This window comes from Lepidochelys olivacea (genome assembly GCF_965140295.1).
Source record: "Lepidochelys olivacea isolate rLepOli2 genome assembly, chromosome: 6".
Classification (NCBI taxonomy): Eukaryota; Metazoa; Chordata; order Testudines; family Cheloniidae; genus Lepidochelys; species Lepidochelys olivacea.
Window position 1 is genome coordinate 4,402,014 of NC_140416.1, and position 11,160 is coordinate 4,413,173.

General features: G+C 43.3%; 1 pseudogene across 1 annotated transcript; it reads left to right on the plus strand.

The window, feature by feature from the left end:
• The first annotated feature begins 4,545 nt into the window (after positions 1–4,545).
• On the plus strand, positions 4,546–9,325 carry LOC311522641 (up-regulator of cell proliferation pseudogene; annotated as a pseudogene). Its single transcript has one exon. The product of its transcript is annotated as an up-regulator of cell proliferation pseudogene (transcript).
• The last annotated feature ends 1,835 nt before the right edge of the window (positions 9,326–11,160 follow it).

Sequence of the window (11,160 nt, forward strand, 5' to 3'; positions counted from 1 at the left end):
CTTGTAGTCCATCTTTGTGTGGAATGTTGGTGTAGAGGGCTTCTACATCCATCGTGGCCAGGATGGTGTTTTCAGGAAGATCACCGATGGATTGTAGTTTCCTCAGGAAGTCAGTGGTGTCTCGAAGATAGCTGGGAGTGCTGGTAGCGTAGGGCCTGAGGAGGGAGTCTACATAGCCAGACAATCCTGCTGTCAGGGTGCCAATGACTCAGATGATGGGGCAACCAGGATTTCCAGGTTTATGGATCTTGGGTAGCAAATAGAATACCCCTGGTCGGGGTACCAGGGGGTGTGTCTGTGTGGATTTGTTCTTGTGCTTTTTCAGGGAGTTTCTTGAGCAAATGGTGTAGTTTCTTTTGGTGACTCTCAGTGGGATCAGAGGGTAATGGCTTGTAGAAAGTGGTGTTAGAGAGCTGCCAGGCAGCCTCTTGTTCATATTCTGACGTATTCATGATGACAACAGCACCTCCTTTTTCAGCCTTTTTGATTATGATGTCAGAGTTAATTCTGAGGCTGTGGATGGCATTGTGTTCTGCACGGCTGAGGTTATGGGGCAAGTGATGCTGCTTTTCAACAATTTCAGCCCATGCACGTCAGCGGAAGCACTCTGTGTAGAAGTCCAGTCTCTTGTTTCGACCTTCAGGAGGAGTCCACCTAGAATCCTTCTTTTTGTAGTGTTGGTAGGAAGGTCTCTGTGGATTAGTATGTTGTTCAGAGGTGTGTTGGAAATATTCCTTGAGTCGGAGACGTTGAAAATAGGATTCTAGGTCACCGCAGAACTGTATGATGTTCGTGGGGGTGGAGGGGCAGAAGGAGAGGCCCCGAGATAGGACAGAGTCTTCTGCTGGGCTAAGAGTATAATTGGATAGATTAACAATATTGCTGGGTGGGTTAAGGGAACCATTGCTGTGGCCCCTTGTGGCATGTAGTAGTTTAGATAGTTTAGTGTCCTTTTTCTTTTGTAGAGAAGCAAAGTGTGTGTTGTAAATGGCTTGTCTAGTTTTTGTAAAGTCCAGCCACGAGGAAGTTTGTGTGGAGGGTTGGTTTTTTTATGAGAGTATCCAGTTTTGAGAGCTCATTCTTAATCTTTCCCTGTTTGCTGTAGAGGATGTTGATCAGGTGCTTCCACAGTTTCTTTGAGAGCGTGTGGCACAAGCTGTCAGCATAGTCTGTGTGGTATGTAGATTGTAATGGATTTTTTACCTTCAGTCCTTTTGGTACGATGTCCATCTGTCTGCATTTGGAAAGGAAGATGATGTCTGTCTGTTTCTGTACGAGTTTTTTCATGAATTTCCGATCTTCCAGTTTTGGACAGTTATCAGCTATCTCACTCCTGTATATGTTAACATGTGATAGAATCCATTCCAAAGTTAATTTATTGCCTCTCTCTCTGATCCTCCAAACCTCTTGATGCTTTGCATTGATGATAGCATTCTGGTTTCTTCTAAAGGAACTGAGGATAGACACCTGTCAACAAAGATCACAACACTGGCCTCTATTTCTGCTCTGTTTATTTCTTGTGGTGCCATGAGTATGTTCTCCACTAGGGTCTTGGATGAAGACATTCTTCATCCACAGCTACCATTCTTAAAGGATTTATTTGATGAACCATCAGTGTACCCATGAATCTGTTTGCCTTGTGACTGATACTGTTCAATGGGCTTTTCTAAAATTTTCTTTAGGGTGGCCAACTCCGTATGTTCCTTTGAGCAAGGTTCCCAAAGGGAGAGAGATTTATTAAAGTAAATAGATTCATGTGGAGGGATGAGTGGGTGTACATGTTGCTTCACACACTCTACCCTCATAGCATCATCAAGTGTTTCTGTTTCTCCAGTAGCCTTTGTGCACTTCTGGAAACAAGATGATCTTTTCAGCCTTAATTTGGTTTTCCAGTTTCTGAACAGACCTGAACAGTGATGACATTCAGATAGGGAATGAAATAATTGCCATACCAAAATAGCTATTCTTCTCTATGATTCTCAAGTGGTTGAACATCAAAAACTCTTTTTACAAATTGCTGTTGGAGTGGATCTTACACCTCCAGTTAGTGTGTGAATTGCAGATGACTGCACAACATTGATCTTGGCAAGGTTACTGAGAGCACTGTGTGACCAGACAATGAGAGCACTATGTGACCAGACAGGTAAGAGTTATTCAAGTATTGGATGAGATATTGAGCAGCATGTTGTTTTCAGTGTTCAAACATGTGAACCCCAGTTGGTACCTGAAATACATTATAGAAGAGCCAAATCTCTTCTTTGCTTTGGCTGCCAACTTTTTGACCTGTGGTCCAAACATGAGTACAGTGTCAATGTCACTCTAAGGTATAGCAGATTTTTTCAACAGCAATACCTTCTCCAGCCAGTGTGAAGATTGGACTGTAGTTGAATCTCCTATAATTATGGTAAAGTAGGTGGACTTTGTTTTTGCTGGATTGAGCTTGAATTTATGTTGCGTTGCCCATCTAGTTATGATTCTAAGTCCTTATTCAAACCATTCTCCATATATCTTTTTCAAGACCCATGGTATGAAGTGCAACATCGTCTGCATGGGTGTATTCAAATCATTTCAGGTAGTCTGACAGACCAGAGGAGAGCAGCAAAAAAAACACCGGGACTTAATACTGAGCCCTGAAGAAATCCTGGCCTCGTTGTCTTTGAAGGAGTATAACTTAATCTTAGTGGGTTTTTTTTTTCCTGTATGGTAGGAAACCTCTTATCCAGAGGTGCATTTTACCAAACTCCCATCTCACTGCCTATTACGCCAGACTCCATTAAATGTTGCACTGAGTTTAAAACAGACTCCTGTTGATGACTGTGGTGGCTTTTTCTGGAAGCCATTGCTAAGAGGCTGCCAGAAGGCCACCAGCAAGTCTGTCATTGAGTGCAAAGACCCATAAGCCATTTGGGTAGGTTCTACCTTTCCTTCTTTTAGAAGCCACCATAGAAGCCTTGACTGTACTGTTCTTTCCATTATATTGCAGAGGAGACTGGTTAAAGATATAAGCCAATAGCTGCCTGGAAAAGAGGGATCCTTGCCGGATTTCAGAGAAACAGTAACTGGTGATTTCCATCAATTTAGGTACCTTCCTTTTTTATCCTTGAGTAATTTCTGATGTCCAACAACCTGGCTCTAGCCTTCTTCCCAAAGTGCTTTATCTCATGGTCATAGATGGGGTCCAGCCCAGGGGAATTGCTTGGTTCAAGCTTCTCTATTGCATCTTCTAGCTCATGTATGAGAAAGATCTCTCTGAAGCCTGAAGTACTGAATTCTATAGGCACATATTTAAATGATCTTCGCCTTTCTTCCTAAATACTCCATCTTGCATGTTTTTGCAATGGCTCTATCCTCATCACCATATATGAGCCTGGTCATCTTGGCATAATGTTCGAACAGCGTACTCACAGACTTTGTCATCTAATGCCGCTACACCTCTAGTGTTCAGAATATTGGTGTTATTTAAATTATACGCCTTTGTCTGTTTGTTCTCAATTTGCTTCAATATCATCCATCAATCTTTTCCTCTGTGAGGATCCAGTCTTATTAAACTAAGCCAGCCCTTTGTTCAAGCAACTATTTACAGAGCTGCAGCACTTGGAGCTTAGCATTCGAGCCATGTGCACACAGACTGACCTGCTGGTGCTTTCTCTATACTCTTCCCTCCTGCAACTTGTGACCCTCCCTCTAAGTTCCATGCTGGTTGCTACAATTTCTAGTCATCATTCAGCCTTTGTAACATTTGCGGATCTGTCTCCTGGGTAGAATATGCTGCTAGTGTGGGCCAGTAAGCTGACTACATATTCATCCTCACTTCCTGCCCTAGTGTGATGTACTGAGAAGAAAAGTGGTGACAAGAACACCATCAGGTGAAGTAGTAAACAAGGGAGGTGGAAAGAAGGAAGAATTTATGCATTGCCTGAAGGATTGCCTGCATTGCAACTGAGCAGAGCTGGATGAATAATTGTTTGTTTGGTTTGGTGGTGGTTCCAAAAAAAGTTAAAAAACAATATTTAGTTTGCGTCAAACCAAATCTACAATATTTTGAAATTTTTGGTGACTCAAAAAAGTTAATTTGGGGCCTGTTTCAGAGCAGGATTTCAAACTTGGCTTTCCCACATCCACTGGGCTACATGTTATGGGAGGACTGGGGGAGGGAACAGCAGCACCACCTCCTCCTTCTTCTCTGGCCATTTTATGAATGGCTGAAACCTCTCATATCAAAATTGCAATAATTTTAGGCCAACCGAAACCACATTTCTAGTTGAATACATGACCTGTCTGAAAGAATTTCCGTAGCTCTCCATAAGTGTGGCATTTCAGTTAGGATGACTGAGAGTGTGACAGTTGGGTCAAATCTGTGAAGGTTGCACCAGATAAATGGTGCTTCAGTACTCCAGCTACACGACCCCGCTACGTGGTTGTCACTCACAAGGAGCATGCAGACCTCCACGATTTTTGTTTAATAATTGCAATTCCTTCACATTCTGGCCCTAATACCAAAGTAAGAGTTCTACCTGAAAACATTTTCAGTTTAACAAAGTGTTTATGTTGTATTACCTTTCTGCAGAGAGACCAAAAGCCCTTCATTACATCGAGTCAAAGTTAGAAAAGGAGAAATACAGAAGCAGGAAACTAAAGCTGAGAGATGTCCTGGAAATCACACCAGAAAGTCTAAAGAACTGCCCTCCTCAGACAACAGGAGATTTACCTTGGCATTTCCTCAGGAAGCTCATGGCTCTGAATGGGATGGCAAGAAGCACAAGCCTTGAGCACAGGGTACCCAATGATCAAACACTAACTATGGACAAAGAGGATCTGGATATTCCTGAAGATTTTTCTTTTCTCAGTGACACAGACACCAGTGATTCCCTGCACACCCTTGATGTTCTCTGTGCCATTCTGCTTTGCTCAGACAGTTTCCTACAGCAGGAGATCCTGTCCAAAATGTCCATGTGCCAGTTTGCCCTCCCTCTGCTGCTACCTGCCCTCGACACCCCCAAGTGCACCCTACTGCTGTGGGCCATGAGGGACATTGTGAGGAAGTGGAGGCCGCACTCCCTGTCAGAGAGCAGAGGGTTCAGAGAGGAGAGCCTGGTGCTCACGTCAATGCCAACCATTTCCTTTGTGCGGATGGGGAGCTGCAGCTTCTCCAAGTCCCACCTCCTCAATGAGGTTATCAGCCCCTCCCAGCAGCACCAGGATTTCTTCATCCATCGAGACATGGAGTCTGGGAATGTCCCCCGGGAAATCGCAGGTGGGCTGCTCGAGATTTCCTGGTATTTCCCTGCTGGGAGGGAGAATCTGGATCTTTTCCCAGAGCCTGTTGCGGTTGCAAACCTGCGGGGAGACATTGAGTCGCACTGGCTGCAGTTCAGCTTTTTCACAGAGGTCTCCTCAGCAGTGTTCATATTAACGAAGAGCATCAATGAGAGAGAATACACGCTGTTATCTCTGCAGGGATCAGCCACTAAATACTACTTCATCTTCAATAATCAGGCTGGGAAAGCCAAGGAAACGCTGGAATTCCTGAAAAAGTTAGCCTCGATGCTGAAACTGAACAAGTCACATGTGCTGTGGAAAGGAGGTACCACAAATAAGGCACAATTTGTAAAAGTTCTGCAGTCTGCAATAGCAGCCATAATGAAATCTTCTCCCAAGAGAGTGAGTATAGAAGCCATGGCTGAGACAGCACGTCAATTAGGCATCCAGGTAGATGAGGATAACAAGGAATGTCAGACCGCAAACACATATGCAAAGGAAATCGCTGCACAAATCAAAGATGTGGCAAAGTACAAGAGGGAAAAGCTGAGACTCCAAGGGGAGACATGGAGAAACTTGGCTGAAGTGGATAAAGAGCTGTGCCGAATGAGAAAGCAAGGAGACACCCCACTTGAGAACTATAAATCTCAGCTGAAAAAGAAATTAATGGATGTATGTGCTCAGAAGAATAAACATGACCTTACTGATGGTTTGATTACATTTATTACTGGAATAAAACACCTACGTCACAGGGAGAAACATTACTTCCTGAAATGGATGAAGTTTGGCCTGGATCCCATTGCTAGGGAGAATCTTTCTAAACTACGGGATCAATATAAAGAGAAATGCAAAAACTCAAAAGATGACCCCAAAACGTTTGCAGAGTTAGACAAATTAATCTCTGCCAGTTCCTTAGGAGTGGAGCATTTCATGCGTGAGTTGGGGCAGTTTTATGAAGCTGAATGCTCAATGGTTAAAGAAGGTAAAATGGCAGAAAGCCAAAGGCAATTCACCCATCTCCCAGGCAGAGCAGCTGACCTCATGCTGGAAGGGTTTCCCATGGAGATCATTGATGGAGCCATTTCCAACATCCCACTGCAGTGGGTAACAGATGTTCTGAGACAGCTTGATGCCAAGCTGGGGGGAAGGTCCAGAATGCTGGTTCCGATGGTGCTGGGAGTACAGAGCACTGGGAAATCCACCCTCCTCAACACCATGTTCGGCCTGCAGTTTGCAGTGAGCAGTGGCTGATGTATACGAGGAGCCTTCATGTTACTCATTAAAGTGGCAGGGAACTTTCAGCAGGAACTGGGCTGTGATTTCATCCTGGTGATAGACACAGAAGGCTTGGAAGCCCCCGAACTGGCCAAGCTGGAGGATAGTTATCAACATGACAATGAGCTGGCCACCCTGGTGATTGGACTGAGTGACATCACCATCGTTAACATGGCCATGGAGAATGCCACTGAAATGAAAGATGTTCTGCAAATTGTGGTCCATGCATTTCTCAGAATGGAGAAAATCGGGAAAAAAAACCAACTGCCAGTTTGTGCATCAGAACGTCAGTGACGTGTCTGCACATGAACAAAACATGAGGGACAGGAAACACCTCCTGGAACAGCTGAATGAAATGACCAAAGCTGCAGCAAACATGGAAAAGAAATGCAAGGAGATGAATTTTTCTGATATTATGGATTATGATCTGGAAAAACACAGTTGGTACATTCCTGCTTTGTGGCACGGAGTGCCCCCCATGGCTCCAGTGAATTTGGGATACAGTCAAAAGATTTATGAATTAAAGAAATATTTGTTTGAATTTCTGAAAGATTGTTCACAAGAGAGAACTCCCAATGACATTCCCCAATTTCTTGAATGGGTGAGGAGCCTGTGGAATGCTGTAAAACATGAGAACTTAATTTTCAGCTTTAGAAACAGCCTTGTTGATGAAGCCTATAACCAGCTGTCTGTGAAATATGCAGAGTGGGAATGGAGTTTCCGGAAGGAGATATGTTTCTGGGTATCTGAAAAGGAAACTTTCATCCAAAATCAGCCACCAGCTAAACTAGACACTAATCTTTCAATCAGACTAAAGAGTGAGGCACAGGAAAAACTGAGGCAAGAACCAGAGAAGATTGTGAATCATTTACAACAGTATTTTGAAAGTGGAGCAGTAAATCTGCTCCTGATAGAAAAGTACAAAGAAGATTTTAGAAGAAGTGCCAATAGTCTCAGGAATGAACTGGAGAGTTATTCATTCAGCAAGTGGCAAAAAGCGATTCATATTAAAAAAGGCCAACACAAAACAGACTCTGTCCTGTCAGAGTACAAGAGAAAAACTGAAGAAAAAGTGGATGGTCTTCTGAACCGTTGCAGGAAAAGCAACTGCAAATTAAATAATGATGAGCTGGAGAAGGAATTTGAGAACATGCGGAGAGAAACATTGTCAGAATTATCACTCATTCCTTTACAGAGACGCAACATATTTGAAGATGTGGAGTTCCAGCTGAGAAGAGACCTAGCGGATAGGGGCAGTGCAGTCTGGAAGATGTTACAGGATGCCAAAAGCTTGTGTGCTTGTAAAACACAACATTTCAAAATGAAAAAGGAATACTTAGACTTAAAAGTGTTCAGAGGTTACACACTATCAATATCAGGTGTGAAAGAATTCTTGACACAGGAATGCTGGCATAAAACAGAGGCTGTAGCTAAATCCTTAATAGAAGAGTGCAATAGTTACACTGATGGAAAAGTAAATGGCAAAGCAGATTATGGTGAAACTTATTGCAGAGAGTTGTTGTGGATGATTAACGAGTGGCTTCAGCAGGCTGATGTTCAAAACCTTCACACCACCGTCTGCTTTGCAGTTGACCTGAAGCTTCACATTTTGGGGAATGCAGCTTGGGCATTTCAGATGATGCATGAAAAATTCATTAAAGAAAATGATCCTCTGCAGCATCTGGGGAAACTGACACCTCAATATCTCTTCACATTCAAAACTCTGTACTTAGAGAAGAATGAATGTCAGGACAGGGCCTGGAATTTCTGTGATCAGTGTCTGAGACCTGCCCTGGTGGACTATGTGAACAAGAGACTTGGGACAGAAATTGTGGATGACATTCTCAGCAGTGAACGCTCTGTTGAGTACAGCACCCGGAGTTTTTTCCAATTCTTTGTTCTGAAGCAGCTGTTGGAAGAAAATGACTTTAACAATTATGTGCAATACACAAGGAATTATGTAGATTTTATCAAAACCCGGATACAGAGACACTTGTTAATGCTCTAGAAAGAGAAGGCAAGATTGGGAGATTTGGAGAAAAGCATTTTCTCCCCAATAATTAATAAACTCAGCCATGTTCTGAAATACTCCAAAGGTGAGAAGACTAAGACAGTCTCTGCCTTTTTAGACAACTTGTGTGAAAAGCTGCAGCAGGATCTAGTCATTCCCAGGGATAGCTTAGAAGTGATACTGTTTAAAAACACAGCAAGTGCAGACCAATTTTCAGCTTTTATAGAACAGTTTATTCCTGACCTGGAAAAACAAGTTTTATCCACTTTTGAAAATCTGGAAATTCAGTCAAAACTCTCAAAACTTGCAGTGAAGCCCCAGGATGAAATCTTCAAGCGAGTGTTTGGCTGTGGGAAGCAGTGTCCATTCTGTAAAGTCCCCTGTGAAGCAGGAGCTCCTGCGCATGATGAGCATTTTGCTTCAGTGCACCGACCTGAAGGATTAGGGGCATATCGGTGGAATAAAACAAGAATACTTGTCTCTGATATATGCTCCTCTTGTGTAGCTTCAAATAAAACATTCAGCTGTTCGGAGATAAAAGGGGAGTTTCATCCTTATAAAGATTATTGCAAATTTTTTCCAGACTGGCATATCCAGCCAGATCCCAGCATCACAGCTTCCAATTACTGGAAGTTTGTTTTCAAGGAATTCAATCACCAGTTTGCTAAGAAGTTTGATGCTCTCCCAGCCGATCTCCCTGAGGACTGGGGTGAAATAACCAAAGAACAGGCACTGGAGAGCCTGAAGGAAGCCTTTACATTGAAATCAAAAACAGGCTGAGAAACTCTTTTGTGAATGGAGAATTACAGAAGTTAATTTCCATTAAATGTAATGGTGATTCTCTTTTAATATCAGACACAGGTCGCAGCTTCCAAACAGATAAAGAAACAATGCTATTTCACGTTTCACATCACATCACATTTCACATCACATATCGAAGTATGGCAAAATTAAAGAAGGAGGGAAAGACCCAGATGTGGAGATTCTGCACCTCTGTCTTAAGGAGCAAATCGCCCAAATCCCAATTTGTCCTCACCACTGCATTTTGCTCATACAGTGGTACCATCCAGTGACCTGCAAACCTTTCCTACATGAGTGTTCCCTCCAAGAGCCCCCGAATACCAACCATCCACTTCTGCTACTTAAAGGAACAATATCCTCTGCTTTTATGGCTAATCTGACACCAAACAGCCTGGCCCTGATGCTCGCCTTCTCTGGGGTAACACATGGGAGGGGAAAAATACTTCAGAAACACCAATGACGGAGGTTTGCAGCATAATGTAATGGGGAAGGGAGGGATGCAGCCAGCAACCCCAAAAGACATTGAGGTTTCAAAGGGAATCCCCACAAACCCAACAGACACTGAGGCTCCATGGGAAACCCACCCCATCCCTGGGAATGGTCTTTCCCTCTGCTCTGCTCACTGCCCTGCACACATCTCTCATCCAGGCTAGTAAGGCTAAGAAGCCATGGTGCATTGGCTATTCGCCCTGTGATTGCCTGCTACCCTTCTGCATGGGGGTGCTGTGGGGAGAAGCCAGGGAAGGCAATTAGGAAGGTGCTAAGAAATTTGTGGTCCCAGCTGGAAGGTCACATTCTGCCATTTTGGCTAATACTTGCCTGGGTTTCCTCCCCCCTGCTCGCGTGGCATGGTTTGGCCCAGCTCTGTCTGTAACATCCAAATGGATCCTTCTGGATGAAAGTGTCTATAAAGATGTGAATAAACATTTCAGTAATTCCTGTTGTATCCAAACATGATTTTAAAATTGCTTTAAGTGAGCTGTGACAGCCAAGGCGGAGCTTCACTGCCCTGACTTTCACTGATGTATAAATGCTGATGATTTGACTATTTACTGTCATACGATTTTTGCCTGATCTCATTTGCTTGTTAGCCAGATACTGTATAAGCCCCAGTTCAGGCCAACCAGGAGCTTCATAAAATGAAATTCTAAAATGCCATGTTTGACTGATGTTGATTTATTTTGTGTATAAATGATCAAGAATTTTCAAAGAAAATTAAATGAGAAATGGTTTACAGGAGAGTGAGACGAGGTTTTGAGAGAGGAGCATCCTGAGTACAATTTTTTTTCCTATTGATTTCTGTGAATAAATGTTGCCCCAGGTAGGTGCCAGAGATAAAGTTTAAAACTGATCTGTGTATATTTTTATTCTCCTTTTGAGGATAACATGGATAAAAGAGACATGTGCATTGTTAGACAAATAAATATGTACGTGTGCCCACAAGATATATAGCACAGCCCTCCACATTTCTGTCTAGCCCCGCTCAGTTCCCATCATGGGGAAGAGGCTGCCACTGTGCATCTGTACTGAGCTTTGCTGGCTATTGGTGAGAGAAATTTTCTCCATTTACGCTGGGGGATGGGTGAGGAAGGGAAGTGGTGGATGCTGCCCTCTCCAAGGGATTAAAAAAAGCCTAGTAATGTCACTTTTTGGCCAGGCATGCAACGCCTTTACACTCCGCTTGGTGCCATTTCTCTGTCTGTCTCTCTGTCTCTAATGGGATAACTTTTAAATGCCTCATCTGATCAATTCCAAAATTTCAGGTGGTGCCCTGGGCACCAATAGCCAGAACCCTTTTGATTTGAGGGGAAATC